We start from the raw sequence: 7,058 nt of genomic DNA, 5'->3' as shown, positions 1-7,058 counted from the left end.
CATGCCTAGAGTCACCTGCAGTATAGAGTCTGTCCATTCAGTAAATATTTATTGAGAACCCATTATGTGCTGGGCACTGAGCTAAGTGCTGAGGAGACAGCGGTGGACAGGCCAGACACAGTTTCGGCTCTTATGGGCCTCATGGTTTACCAGAAAAAAACAACCATTACACAATCATTACAGAACTTTTAATTGAGGGGAAACGGCAAGAGGGAGAAAGAAGCACAGGGCATTGAGATTGCATAATAGAGGGGACTACAGGCAATCTGGAAGATCAGTAAAGGCTCGCATGAGAAAAAGAGTTAAACTAACCCAGAGTGATGGGCCATCCCAGGCAGAAGAAACCCAGCGACAACCAAAAATCAGGTGAAATAAGGAATGAAAAAGGTGAGGAATTTGTGTTCTGTGTAACACCAAGCAGGCTGTTCAATGCTGGATCGACCAATTGTCCTTCTGGGTTTAATAAAACCATTGGTTGAAGAAGCAGAATGAACAGTCTGTATGGCAGAGAGTGGTGAACTTCAGGAGAAATCCTCAGTAACGATAATTCATAGCAACTCCAGCTTGGACTGTAGATGATTTGGGTATATTTTACTAAAATTCCTGATAGTTTCTGAATTACATTGTGAATTATAATTGTTTTTTTTAATGATACAAAATTATATGAATAGTGCTATTTTGTCCTCCCATCAAGAGTAAAAAAAAAAAAAAAAATTAATGGCCCAAATAAACCACTAGAGGTCGCTTCTGACCCTAGTGTAAGCCTATAAAGCCAGCTTCAAAATAGCTCTCACTGCAGAAACTCCAGGGAGACCATAATGTCATCATGAATTGTTTCTTTTAATATCTTGTGGAACTATGCAATGCATATCTTGGAAAGTTTGAAAAATGGAAAGAAATCATCTAATATCCCACTAGATAATTAATGTTCTCCAATACAGTTGCTTTCTCACCAACCCAGACACGATCACTTCCCAGCTCCTACCTGAGGCCAGCCCCTCCCCTCCCCTCCTCTCCTTCCCTCATGTTCCACCCCAAGACTTTAGTCCACCACTTCCCTTGCCTCTTCCAAAATATCACATTGTTCCTATACTTGATCACTCCCATCACTTTCAAATAGGCTTCTCCATTCTTGGTGGGGGGTGGGGGAGGGTGCATTTTTAAGCCTCATGATTCCACTCCTCCTCCAGCTACCTCCCCATTACTCATTTCATTTCCTTTCTACCAGTGTCTCCATTTCCTCTCCTCCAACGGTTTCGGTCTCCTGGACCCGTTCCAGCCTGGCTTCCCCATCAGTTCTTGTGAAGTCCCTGTTGAACTCCATGTGGTGAAATCCAAGGGCCGGTTCTCAGTCCTCATCTCATCTTCCTAGTTGACTCCCTGGCAACATTTCACATGGTTGATCATGCTATTCTTCTTGAAATACCTTCTTGAGTGTCTTATTCTGGCTTTTGCTATTTCTTCATCTCTCCAACACCTTAACTTCAGAGCAGCCCAGGGTCCTCTGTCTACAGTCATTCGCCTACGAGCCCAGGCAGTCTCAGTGTTTTAAATACCACCAGCAGGCTGACAATTCCCTCATTTATTTCTCCACCCTGGATCTTTCCCCTGAACTCCAGAGTTTGTATCTAATATCCTCCTTGCATTCCCACTTGGAGGTCTAAAAGGCATCTCAAACTTAGCATGACCCCAACAGAGATGCTGGTTTCCATTCTCAGTTATGGCAACTTCCTCCTTCCATTTAACTCCAAATATCTTGGAGCCATCCTTAATGTCTCTTTCTCTCATGCCCCATACATCTTGTTGAAAATATGTGCAGAATCTGGCCACTGCTTACCGATCCCACTGCTAGTGTCCTGGTGCAAGTCACCATCATCCGTTACTTGGATTTTATGTTCATCTCTCAACTCTTCTTCCTGTTTTCCACTCTTGTCCCCAGCGAGCCCAATACAAACTCAAAAACCAGCTGTACTTTTTTCAGTGTAAGCCATGCCTTCACTCAGAGGCCTCAGGGAGGGAGCCCATTCTTACGCTCTGCTGCTGACTCTGCCCACGCACACAGGCCTTCTTGCTGTTCTGTGCATGCCCCAGGCTCCCACCAGCCTCAGAGCCTGTGTGCTCATGATTCCCTCCGCTGCAGTGCTCTGCCCCAGGTACGAGGAGGGCTGGCCTTCTCCCTTCTGATCGTCTTTACTCAGAGTCCTTAGTCCAACTCAGAGCCCTTTTCCTTGAAACCTTTCCTGACCTGCCCATGCAAAACTGAAACATGCACCCCCTGATGAGTACTCTGTCCCACTCTCCCGCTTCATTTTCCTCCGCAGCACCGACAGCAGCTGCCAGACCTGGTATTTCGGTCACTTATCGTGTTAACTCTGACTTCCCCCACTGGAATATAAGCTCTCAGGGCAGGGATTTTTATATTATTCATTGCTTATTCTCTGGTACATACATAATGGGCATTACGTTAAATAATTTTCAGTTGCTGTAATAAACACTAGAGTGATGGTTGGTGTAACATCCCTTAGAAGATAACAACAATGAATATATTAGCCTTCCCCATTCAGGAGCTCACTGGTAATAAAAACAGAAACAATATCAATATAAAATAAATACATAAAATAAATAAAAATATAAAATAATACTCATGTATAAATATAAACAAGACAATACTTACACAGATGCAGTGGGAATAATAGGGCAGGATTAATTCATTTTAATCTATTTAATGAGGACAGTCTTTTAATATGCAATATTTTGCCCTAGCAATACTTTCAATAGGAGGAATATTGTCTGGTAATAATTTTTAAAGGATTAAATTATAATTTGGAAATTTTGAAATTCTGTGGTTTTTTCATTCTTATTTCCTGTAGCACACACACACAAAAATGCAAAAAGTTTCAAAATTACTCAAAGAAATGGCACCTAGGGAAGCACTTGAGATATAGCTTCTTGGCACAAGTGTATCAACAGTATTGGCCCAGACAAACTCATAAACCCCCCCCAAAAATGGCTTTCTGAGGACAGTGATTTTACTGCACCAAGAAAAACTATGTCATAAAACTATCAATTACACACAATGCATTGTTTTACTGTGTCATATATTGACATAAAGTTAATCACATTGATACTAGTAATCATTCCATATACTCTACTATTGAAAACCCGTACCAAAGTATTGACTCTTAGTCTTGGTTGAGGTTAGCGTGGTGAGAACTATTTTACCAGCAGATACAAAATTGCAGCCAGGTAAATAGCATTGCTCACACTGAAAAATCTGAGAAATGATTTTAACATTAGTTGAGAGGTAATGCCAGGAATGGATACTCAAAAGGATACCAGTAACTCTCAACCCAGGCTGAGCCTTTAAAAATACAGACTTTGCCCTGGCAGGTGCAGCTCAGCGGACTGCGTGCCTGTGAAACAAACAGCTGCCTCCCCGGTTGCCGGTCTGATTCCCTGCAGGGGCACATGCCTGGGTTGCAGGCCAGGTCCCCAACTGGGGGCATGCAAGAAGCAACCGACTGATCATTCTCGCACATCAATGTTTCTCTCCCTCCCTTCCGCTCTCTCTAAAAATAAAATAAAATAAGAGTATTTTTTTAAAACATAGATTTTACCCAATACGACTCCAGAATCGGAATCTCCGGGGCTGAGGCCCAGGCATATGTAGTTTTGCAAAGCCCCCCCCCAGTGATGCTGATACACGGGTGGGGCTAAGAGCCACCACAGGACTTCTCCTTATATGGCAGAGATGCTAGCTGTCCACTAGAGGTCTGCTCCCCGTCCACAGTGGGGCTGCTGCCGCTGGGCAGTGCTGCCCAGCAGTCCCCCTTGCGTTTCGGCAGGGTGTTGTGACTGAGCTCTGGCTGATGGAACGTGCGGGCAGAAGCGATGCACTGCACATTCGGGCGTGGCCCTTTAAAACCTTCTCGTCCATCCTCTCTTTCCTCTCTTCTCCTCTGCCAGCAGAAGTTCAATGCCTAGGGCAGCCCTTCATATTCAAAAGAAATTCATGCCTTGTGATCTGAAAGTTAAAAATCTTAGTTAACAGCCCTGGCTGGTGTAGCTCAGTGGATTGAGCGCGGGCCTGTGAAACAAAGGATCGAGGTTCGATTCCCAGTCAGGGCACATGCCTGGGTTGCAGGCCAGTTCCCAGCAAGAGACCCACAAGAGGCAACCATAGATTGATATTCCTCCCCCTCTCTTCTTTCCTTCCCCTCTAAAGATAAATAAATAAAATCTTTAAAAAAAAATCTCAGCTAACAAAGAGATAGATCTTCAGTGTTTTGTTCCACTGGACAGATGGCTTAATCCCTTTACATATTCAGATAATTTCATAGACAAATATTGTGACCTCTTTCAAATGTCTATGATGCCACTCCTTGTAAATAGCTATTTTGAAGCTTGCTACCTTGTGACTACAGGGTCAACCTCCCACCCACTGTGCTGTGTCCCAAAGTTTCATATTCCCCACAGAGCCCCTCCTCCCTGCTTTCTACCAGCCAATCTTGGAGGGGGCCTTAGGGACACACTCGGTTAAAAGAGAAAGCCTGCAGTCTTGATGTGTGAGGGACTGGGATGTGCTGTTTCCTGACTGGTGCTTGGTGGGCATTCTTCACCAACCATCTTGCGTGTCAGCTCTAATGAAAAGCAATGTCTGGCTTTTAAAACGACTCCCATAGTGTGAATTTTGTTACAGAGTCTCTGCCACCCTGGGAGCCTAAATGATTTTGGAGAACAAAGCTATGCACCCCCACTCCCACCTCCTTGCTGCCCACTAGACTTTACATGAGAGGGAAATACATCTTAACAGTGTGAAACCCTTAGAGTCAGGGGTTTGTCTGTTACAGTAACTAGCATCACCTTAACTAATACAATGACTCGCTGTGCAAAGATTCCTAACTTCACATTATACTTTGTCTCCCAAAAGATAACTTTGACAATAAAAGTTCAATGCAACAAACATTGTTTGGTTGGAGCTTGCTAGTCACGTCTCTCAGGTCCAGTCTCATAAAGAAAAGTATCTTCTGAGGCTTCCCCATCACAAAACCTCTGCATCGACAGTCTAGACCACCAATCAAAAAGCCACAAGAAAGACACAACTTTCATTTCCTGCTCTGAGAGACTAAAATCATTCCAAAAACTATCTGTACATGGGAAATATCTGCTGTGGCTCCTGGATTTGTTCCTCGTCATAGGCAGCATCGTGGCCCCTGACCCCAAATTCTTATACTGAAGTCCTAACCCCTAATACCTCAGAATGTGACTGAAGGTATTTTTGGCATTAGGGCCCTTAAAGAGGTCATGGAGGTAAAGTGAGATCATATGGGTGGGCCCTAATCCAGTGTGACTGGCGTCCCCCTGCGAAGAGGAGATGAGGACACAGGCGGGCACATAACAGTGGAACAGGAAGGAAAGGTGAACCTGAGATGGCAGGTATAGGGAGAGAGGGCCCAGAAGAAACCTACCCTGCTGACACCTTGATCGTGGATTCCTGGCCTACAGAACTGTGAGAAAAAGAAATCTCTACTGTTTCAGCTGCCCAGTCTATGGTAGTTTGTTAGGCAGCCCGAGCAAACTAACACAGTCAGGAAGGTGGGGGCCAGAGCAGCAAGGACAACCCGAAATGGCGCGGTGGGTCATTCTGTGTGAACACAAATCACCTGTCACCACTGGGCTTGTCTTCTCTGGCCCCCAACCCCACTATGCACAACTGTCTGAAACTTGCCCTCTCCCCTCTTTCCTTGTCATTTCAGAGTCTCTTTCCCCCTTTCTCGACATATCAGAGATAGAAAAGGAATGTGAATGGAAGACAGTATTGAGATGATGCCGGGAGTCTGTGCTGTTTCTTCTAATCCTAGCAGGTGGAAAATCTTTCTGCAAGGTGAGGACATCGCTCACAGCCACCCAGAGCGGGAAACATGGACGTGAGTCTACAGGGGGCACAGGGTTCTGCTGATGAGGAGTCCACGGGCAACCTGCGTTGAGTCTCGGCAGTGAGCTGCCTATCGGTTCCTCTTTCTACTTATTCAGCTGTTGCTATGGCAGATCCCACAGTGATGCCTTTGCTGGGAGCATGCTCAGTGTGGCTTAGTTGGGGGTGGTGGGGAGCAGGGGTGAGCGCTTGTGCCCCTGCTGAAAGAATGAAAATAATGTAATTGGGAGACTCTTGTGAGACCTCCAGCAACCATTCCTCAGATATTGCCCAGTTCTACTGAAATCTGCCCCAGGCCAAGCTGACCTCAACTGGAGAGGATGCCAAACTGTCCCACTGTGTGAATGAGGGAAGGGGATAGAACCAGGCATTTCCTTGACAAAGACCCTGGTGAAAGCAAACTTTTTTGTCTCTAGTAGTCAGGTGGTTCTTTTGCTAACAGTCCCGAATTCTCAGCTCCAACACCTCATGGGTGTGTACACGTGTGCACACACACACACAGGAGAAAGGGAGGTCTGTCTGTATGACGGCTCTGCAGACACACCTTTCAAGTAGCTGAGCCAAGATGATAATGAAAATCTAAAAGTCTGGTCTTCTAGACTGTTTCTTCATATATATATATAATATATTAGATCATATATTATATATATATATATATATATATATATATATATATATCTAGATCATGAACAGCCAGACAGAAGAAATGCATTGGGTCAAGGCGTGGGGGGAAAGCGTGGAGCTTCCACACTCTGTTCCTGGGCCTCCTCCACTTTCTTAAGCAATGTAAGCTACTGCACTTGAGACGAGTCCAGCAGGATAAAATGTCCTCCATTGTTCATGAGTCTGGGCATTTATTTCCCTGGATTTGTTCAGGAAACCTCACTTCCTTTCCTGTCTTGCTTGGGAAAAGTCATTTCCTTCAAAGTGAGTTCTCTCCTGGACTAAGAATTCACCTGTCGCAACTGCTTTCCTGGTCCCCCAGACGGAAGCAATCGGCGAGTCACGAGTCACAAATGGCCCCAGCAAGGAGGCCCGTGGAGAGCATCCACCGTTACAGGGCCGATGGTCGGGAAGGCCGCTGCAGTGCCCACGTGGGGTCAGGCTGCGTTGACTCGCACTC

Source organism: Artibeus jamaicensis, unplaced genomic scaffold, assembly GCF_021234435.1.
Source record: "Artibeus jamaicensis isolate MK-2021 breed Jamaican fruit bat unplaced genomic scaffold, CSHL_Jam_final contig_851, whole genome shotgun sequence".
Classification (NCBI taxonomy): Eukaryota; Metazoa; Chordata; class Mammalia; order Chiroptera; family Phyllostomidae; genus Artibeus; species Artibeus jamaicensis.
The sequence above is the reverse complement of the archived record's forward strand: the minus strand, read 5'-3'. Positions refer to the sequence as shown.